This window comes from Leptonychotes weddellii, chromosome 4 (assembly GCF_054177405.1).
Source record: "Leptonychotes weddellii isolate Sample4059 chromosome 4, ASM5417740v2, whole genome shotgun sequence".
Classification (NCBI taxonomy): Eukaryota; Metazoa; Chordata; class Mammalia; order Carnivora; family Phocidae; genus Leptonychotes; species Leptonychotes weddellii.
Genome location: NC_138372.1, coordinates 134,234,514 through 134,243,848, shown reverse-complemented (window position 1 = coordinate 134,243,848; position 9,335 = coordinate 134,234,514).

Here is a 9,335-nt window from a genome sequence, read left to right as displayed (position 1 = left end):
TTTTTTTTTTAAAGATTTTATTTATTTATTTGACAGAGAGAGACACAGCGAGAGAGGGAACACGAGCAGGGGGAGTGGGAGAGGGAGAAGCAGGCTTCCTGCGGAGCAGGGAGCCCGATGCGGGGCTCGATCCCAGGACCCTGGGATCATGACCTGAGCCGAAGGCAGACGCTTAACGACTGAGCCACCCAGGCGCCCCTAGGTTAATCTTACCTTTGGCTTTTACTCTCTCAATATGTTTTGGTGGAACATACAGCTTGATACTATAAGAAGTGAATTCAATCAAACCTGACTTTACATTTTACTGTACTGAATGTTTAAATCCTCATAATGTAAGCAAATACAAATTTTTCACATAGTATCTGTGTCTTATAAAGAATGCCAAAAAGAAAAAAAATTAAGTGAACTTAATCACATTTTAATGAGTCCCACATTCTCACTTACATAGATTTATCAATATCATGTTCCCAAAGGGAAAATAAAAAGAATTTTAGCTCATGTGTGTCAATAAATCTAGGCAATCAAACCAGATAATCACTTTGGGAACTGAATGAACTATCCAGTTGGCCTAAATTGATTGAGCTAACCTCTATAATTGCTAATTCTTAACTTCTTTTGCTCATTAGAATAATTGCTAATGCAGATTTAAATAAACAATGCAAAGGACCGAAGGTCCAATATGTGTAGTAGAAATGTCACTCCATTAGCAACTTGGATACCCTTAGTTGAGAGCTAAGCAGAAATGGTTCCTGCCAAACTTTTCCTTCAGTTTGCTCATAGTTAGGAATTCAGGGTCTCCCTTTTCCATGACCTGATAGCTCTGCAAATTGAAAATACTTTGTAATTTCCCTTTCCATGGAAAAATTCTGACTTCTGTTTTTGAAAAGAAAAAAAAAAAAGCAACAAGAGATGGAAAACAAGGGCGTTCTGATTGTGGTGTTCAATATCCTGCCAATTATACTGTACATCACTCTTCAAAATATATTTCATGGAGATTAACACTAATTAAAGTGACTTCATATGGTGTTTTACTTGATGCTATGATTTTCCAAGACTTATAGATGATCTATTGTATTCTTATGAGATAATTTAATGAATTTAAGGGGGGAACTGTTTTTTATAAATTTCTGTAGACTATCATACCATTTACAATATTTCTTCTCCTAACTACTTGGGACTTTGGAAACACAGGACTGTGTATGAGGATATTTACAAATTTAATTCTAATATTGTATCAATTGTATAAAAGTGGCAAGGTGTGATTCAATTCGGGGGAAGCTTCAGCATTCAACTTAAATGGGCTTAATGGAATTAGAATTTAATGAACTAACAAGTGGCTCACACCCCCAATTTGTCATAATGCTTAGCATATTACCTTCATATGGGCTGAGATGTTCAGAGAAGTGAATTTGTCATTTATTGCTCCAACATCCATGCGAGGTAAAGTCAGTTCATATCCATCTCACTGATGAGGGAACTGAGTTATATAGTACTGAAATGTTTTTGCTCTGAGTCCTACAACTGCTAGGTATCAAATTTAGGAATTTATTTCTCAACTGGAAATGGTCTCATTGAAAAATGACATTTTTAATTATGTGTTCTGAGTGTTCAAATAAGAGAATGTTTGCACTTTGATCAAAAAGTATTTGGCTATAGTATATCGTGAGTCCAGGGTTGACAGCTATTTGACAGTCCCTCCTCACTTGTCCTGATGGTGGCCCAGATGTAAGTTATTGTTACAGATCCCTGAGAAGAGGGAAAGGAGAAATCGATACTTTGATTCCAAAGACACATTCATTTTTCTCATCCAATCCTTTAGAATTTGAAAGACTTGAGCAAAAATAAAAATTCTATTCTTTTATTTTGGCATGGGCGGGAATGAGGAGAAACTCCAGTTATCACTAGCCATTTAAAGAGAACCTGTATCCAAATGTTATTGATATCATTAATGCAGAGTTTTTAGGAAAAGCAAGTATAATTTTTTCATCTACTAGTGCGGCACCTGACTTAGTTATTCAGGGTGTCTTTTTGAGTAGAATGTGGAATGCAAAGGAAAATTCTATAGAGGTACCTGTATAACATAGCTTCATTTTATATAGAGAAGCAGGAAAATAGAAATAGGAGCCACAACTCGGGTGCTATCCCACCATTTACCTTTATGATCCTTGGATAAGTCATTTCCCTTGTTTGGGATCAGATATTTTCATCTGTAAAACGAATGTACTCTGCTGGCATAACATTAAGGCCCATCATCTCTAAAACACTATATTGTTTGTTTAGTATTCTTTGCTTTTTTTTTTTAGTCTCCTTGATGTATTTGGAGACTTTAAGGACAAAAAGACATTTTTATAACAGCCAGTACACCTTTACTCTAACTCCTATGCATTATTTCACAGAGTTTGAAGCACTCTGTACAACAGAATTAACTCAAAACTGCAGGCCAGGATGAGGAATTTCTGACGGCTCACATCAGGACCTCAAAGTACTTCTTTGAGAAGAGACAAATAAACAAGGTAATAGTATTGCTGTCATTAAAACAATAATAACAAAAAATCACATGGAGTTATAAAAGCCTTTAGGAACAAATACTCTAAAAGCCCCATCTTGGGGCCATTACTCAATGGAAGTATCTCTTTGGACCTGCATTAATAGCTCTTTTTGGTGATTTTTCTTTTATTTTCCGCTCCTCTTCCCTGTTTTCTCTTTATCTCTCTCTTGCTAATAGTTTTTTTTCACTTCAATTGGAAAACTAGGTCATTATTTACTATTATTATCATCATTACTATTAATAGGACTTTTAGATATGTATGTTTCCTCAACTTAATTTTAAAAGGATAGTCTAAACTGTCTCTTTTAAAAAATTGAAATCACATTGCTCTTTACATATGTGGTTCTTCATTGCTTGTGGGTGTGTTCTTGACCCTGTAATTTGACTAATCTAACTGGGTTTCTTTGCATTACCACAAATCCTGAAACATCCCAAAATTTCACTATGGAAACAAATGAGTAGTAATTAAGGTTCTTTTTTTGGGCAGGGGGGAGCTCCAAAACTGTTCCAATTAGGCTGTGGCACCTTGTTTGCCTCAGAATTTAGGGAAAATGAATAAAACTACATTACTGTTGTACTAAGCATCTTGGATCTTTAAATATGTCATGATTCTGTTATGCCTGACAAAAGGTTTATACCTAACTGATTTCACTGGAAAATTCAGTATTTTAGCAAAACAGATTCATCTAAATGTGGCCTGAAACTACAAAGGAACCAAAAAACCAAGAAACAGCCCCTTTTAGTTGAGAAGTACAGATGCCTTTGCTTTTTTCATTGGCAAGGGCAATAGTTTTTGCCATTAGACATTCTATTTTCAAGAAACACTGTCCAGTTTGGATCTGTCATTTCTGTGACTATGATTAGTTAGAGATGTTAGAAACAGCAAAGTAACTCAAAGAAGTGGAGCCTACCAAGGCAGGAAGCCCATAACCCAACTCTAAGTAATTTGGGGGGGGGGGAATTACTTCATGGAAACTTAGATAATAATTTTCCTTCTATGAGTGATTGCCTTGATATTTTTCTTTTCTGAATAAAAGCCTATTAGAATTAGTAACTATTTTTAGGCATACCATTAATTGCCAAGTGGTCAGGGAGTAGGGTGTACTTGTTAACTCCTTGTCAGTTCTAGAATTTAGAATAAATGTGAAGCAAGCCATGGCCTTTGTGGCTTTTAGATAATAATGACAATCCCTTCATATTTATGTTTTATTCTATATTTTATGAAGTTATTCTATAATTCTATAGTATAATGTTTTATTTTATCCTTTCTGGTAGGGAGTGAGAGTATCTTTATTCTAACATCACAGATCTTTGCCAGCCCAGGAGTGGGACAAGTCACACATTCCTAACTATCCTGCCTGTACCAATTGCCCCATTCCAACAACTACTATAACAGTTATTATCCATACACACAGATACATGCTATTTACTGTATCAGATTATTTCATCTGTTAGTCTTGGTTCCTTGAGGAAAGGGACTGTGTCTTATTTCTTATTTATATCCAGCTCATAACCAAGAACACAGTAAATCCTCAGTTAACTTCCTATTAGTCATTTGATTTGACTGAGTCTAAGAAAAGTTGATGTGGAAGCAACTAACAGGCTGAGTTCCCCAAGAACTAATAACGTGATTCATAGCTTTATACTTCCCAATCCATATACCACTTACTTTGCCCTATTGCTTACCTGCATTTGTTATCAGAACATTTGTTTTAGGCTTAATTGATAACCTGCTACACACCATTTATGAGAAACACTGTATCTCAGATATGAAAATCCACCCTCTGCATTCCAAAAAGGCAGAAATGCATAGATAGACTTGGTCAAGTGTTGGAGGTAAAAAAGCCATTTGGGAATTCAGGTGTTGGAAATATGCCCAAGATCAAAGTTTGTTCCAAAGTTAACATACTTACACTACACTATCAACACATACACAAACATTCACTCAAACTACTGTCTTTCAATATCCATCCTCTTCTTCTCCCTTAGTAAGAAAACCCCTAGTTTTCAGCTGAGTACAGATGCCACTGAGAATAAAGGCTACAACTCCAAGTTTCCTTTGTAGCTAGGTATGGTCATGGGAATAAGTTCTAGCCAATGGGATGTAAGCAATCATGCCACATCCTTCCAGGAAGTATCCATAAAAACAGTACCTTCTTTTACGTCTTCTTGCTTCCTGCTAGTTTGAATGCAGGTGTGATAGCTGGGGGTAGCATTGTTTTGGACCATTGTGTGGATTCCACTTGCTAAGGTTAGTGAAGAAACAAAGTGGGAGTCTGAGTCTCAGACACATGGACACCAGAGCTTCCCCCAATGACCTTTTATTGAAACAGAAATAAACTTCTATCTCATCCAAACTACTATAATTTATTTTGGCACCTGCTTCACCCAATGAAATCACTAAAATTAGAGCAAAAAAAAAAAAGAATAAAAACAAAAGTGTGTGGGTACTTCCAGTTTAAGTTCAGATATAGTAAGAGCTTAGAAGTCATCATTCCCATCTTTATAGCAAGAAAAAACTGGAAAAACAAAAACCAATGACTTTTCTTTGACCCATCAGAGAACTGAGGTCACAGAACAAACTGCCTCCCAAAATTTGGGAGATACCTCCAGGGAGACAGAGGGCCTGAAACTTTGCTTACCTGCAGCAGATGCCTCTGAAACATTAAACTAGAAATTTTGATTAATTGCTGGAAGCCAAGTGTAGAATAGCATCAGAGTAGGAAGCTTCATTCATATAAAAGCAGCCTTCTGTTCCAGGAACCCCACTACACTCTCATAGGGTGAATGAGGGAGAATCTGGAAAAAGTTCCTCTTGAGGCCATGGCAGAGGCAGAAGAAGAGCAGTCATGGTGAAATTGCCTAAGGCCCTTCTTCCTTAGGCTTAATCTCCAGGGAGGACATTTCCAGAGGGTGACAGTGAAATCCCATTCCAGCTGAAGTTGGGGAATTCTATTCCACTGTAGTTCACCCAAGAAAATAAATCTATAATCTACAGGGGAAAAGCCTTTAAGGACATAAATTGGGAAGACATCCCCTGCAGTCAGGGAAGAGATTGAGGGCAAAAGGAAAAATATCTCTAACCCTTGAAGAAGAACAGAAACACTTATGAAGGCCACACTCCTGAGATACAAATCTACTTTGTACTCCACTTAATCAGAAGATTAGAGAATCCCCCCAACACACACCCTTACTCCACACAAATAAGCCACCAGTAACAAGAGTAATAGAATACAGCTGAGAGAGCTGTGAGAGACAGATTCTCTCTGAGGAACAGCACAAAGAAATGTCCCAAAGCTGGGCACCTATGTGGCTCAGTCATTAAACATCTGCCTTTGGCTCAGGTCATGATCCCAGGGTCCTGGGATCGAGTCCCACATCGGGCTCCCTGCTCGGCAGGAAGCCTGCTTCTCCCTCTCCCACTCCCCCTGCTTGTGTTCCTGCTCTCGCTATCTCTCTCTGTCAAATAAATAAATAAAATCTTTTAAAAAAAAAGAAAAGAAAAGAAAAGCCCCAAAGCCAAGGAGGGAGACAAAATAAGACCACTAGAGAAATTTGAACACTCTGGCATCCATGGATACAACAAATATCAAACATAGCCCAAATCCTGGTCAGCTTGACATAAATCCTCAAACTGAAGGTCTATTTACCTCTTTATCTAATTTTCTATACATTATGTGCCACTATCAAAAAAAATTACAAGACATAAAAAAAAACAGTCTGAAGAGATAAAGCAATCATCAGAAGGAGATTCAGATGTGATACAGATGTTGGAATTGTCAGAGAGAGATTTAAAATAACTATGATTAAGATATTAAAAGTTCTAATGGAAGAAGTAGACAAATGCAAGACCAGCAAAGACAGGAAACTATAAGAAAGAACTGAAAGGAGATGCTAGAAATCTAAAAGAGGAACAAATAAAGAATGCCTTTGATGGGCTCATCAGTATCCTCAATGCAACTGAGGAAAGAATCAGTGAACTTGAAGATAGGTCAATAGAAATCACCTAAACTGAAATGCCAAAAGAATGAAGGGAAAAAAAACAAAAACAAAAAAAACCCCAAACCACAAAACAACAGAATAGAACATCCAAGAACTGTGAAGTAATATCAAATGGTATAGCATATGCATAACTGAGATACAAGAAGAAGAAAGGGAGAACAGAGCAGAAGAACTATTTGAAGAAATAATGGCCAAAGTTTTTCAAAATTACTGAGAGATACCAAACAACATATCCAAGAAACTCAGAGAACACCTGGCAGGATAAACACAAAACAGATGTGCACATACATGCATATACTTAGACAAACTGCCAAAAACCAAAGACAAAGAGAAAATCTTGAAGGCAACCAGAGTGGGGAAAAAAAACTCCTTACCTATAGAGGAAAAGGATAAGAACTACAAAAATAAAAGTGTTGTCTAAGGTGGATGGTTGGTTTGTGCCTAAATATTTGAGTTGCCAAATACAATAACTTTGGCACTCTTTAAAAGCAAGGACTAGAAACACTTCATAGCCATTATTACTATGAAACATACTGATGAATTTTATTGATCAGCAGCTCTCAGGCACTGGATTGCTGTTGTAGGAGTCTGTAAGTAGAAAGTATTCATTTACTCTTTAGTGCTTTAACTGACCTTCATCTGTTGATGGCATCCTCTATCTTGCTTTATTCTCTGGCTGAAATGCTTTTCCTGAACCATGGGAGTTGTCATAGAGTTCCTAAGTGAAGGTTGAAAGGGAATTCATGTTGTGAAACAGAGTTCTTTGGGTGCGTATTACATGATTCCAAGAGGTCTTCAGAAATTCACTAACAATAGAACACATACTCCCTTCTGATGTTTAATATAGACTGAAAGGACTGAATGTGTTTGTCAGCAAACAGGCTAGAACCCAGTTTCCACTGCTTTGTAACTATGTATACCATTCCAGTTAAGTAAGTTAGCTCAAAATATGGCAAGAACATGTTTAGGTTTTCTTGACCTTGAACTCTGCACACAAATTGTTGTATCTCCACTTTGTGATCTGAACATCTTTCTTTTTGAGACTATTACTGCAATTCTCAGAATGAGTGGGAACAATAAGGCTTATCCTGAGCAATACTTGTGCCATGGCAAAGGTGGCATTCATGACACTTCATCAGCCAGTTAAGGTGCCAATGAGCAAAATGAAAGTTAGGTTTTCAGGTCTTCTATTTGAAAAGTCTTTTTCATTAATTTTGAGAATTGGAAAATAATCTCTTGGAATAGATAATGGAAAAAGCAATTTCTGAACAATGATTTATGCACTGGTGTTCACATATTTGGACACATAAGACTTATTAAGCGGTAGAGAAATTCTTCTGGCAGATTGATTTTCATCCTACAAGTGAACGCTGTACTTTGTCCAGACTCAATTTATTCACAGAGAACATTCAGCAACCTAGTTTATACAAGTTAGCTCACTTGACAGGCTCCAGAGAGACTTAGGACCGAATAAAGAGAGAAATCTCAATGGAACAGCATAGAAAACAAGAAATGCTTGACTATGTAACAGACTAAGCACTCTCCTTTTTCAAAGAAATCAGAGAAAAAATGAGTTAATGAACTTGATCCTACAAAACACACCTTTGTGTAACAGAAATATCATAATGATATGGATTTTAAAGAAGAAAGCAAGCACTTAGGGTGCCTATTCTGTGACAGACAGTATGTTTATATTTGCTCACTCTCCCAACTCTCACCAGCTACATGTCAGAAAAGCCAATTTTTTTCTCTATTGAGTAAAGCCTCATCCAAAAGATGGAAGGCTTCCACTGGATCTGGAAGGGCAAATAGATACCCTCCTGCATGCCAAAGGTAATCCTTTCCCTAGGGGCTGCCTGAAAAACTGTGATGACAGGGGCCATGCAGTCACATCCAGACCCAGGGTTATAGCCCATTCGCGCTCCTAAAACAAAATTACCATAAGCTGCATGGCTTATAAACAACAGAAACTTATTTCTCACAGTTCTGAAGACTGGGAAGTCCGAGACCACAGCACTCATTGACAGCCATCTTATTGCTATAACCTCACATGGTGGAAGGGGCAAGGAAGTTTTCTTGGGCATCTTTTATGAGGTCTTTAATCCCATTCATGAGCACTCCACCTTCATGACCTAATCATTTCCCAAATGCCCCACTTCCTAATACTATCACCTGGGGACTGAGGAGTCAACATATGAATGGGGGCGGGGCACAAACATTCCCTCCAAAGAACCTAGGGAAGATAAGTAAGATGAGAGTGTCACTCATGGGCCCAGGAGTAACAGCTAATGTGGCGTCTTTTTCCAGACCCTGAACCAAATGATATCTAAGGCCAGACATTACTGAAAGTGTGTAACACTGGTATAGCACAGGACTGGCCAGTCAGAATAAACAATTGACCAATCAGCAGGAACATCAACCATTTCAAAAATGGCATGACCACTGGGTATTTACCCCAAAGATACAAAAGTAGGGATCCGAAAGGGTACGTGCACCCCGATGTTTATAGCAGCAATGTACACAATAGCCAAACTGTGGAAAGAGCCAAGATGTCCATCGACAGATGAATGGAGAAAGAAGACGTGGTATATATATACAATGGAATATTATGCAGCCACCAAAAGGAATGAGATCTTGCCATTTGCAATGACGTGGATGGAACTGGAGGGTATTATGCTGAGCGAAATAAGTCAAACAGAGAAAGACATGTAGCATATGACCTCACTGATATGAGGAATTCTTCATCGCAGGAAACAAACTGAGGGTTGCTGCAGTGGGGGGTGGG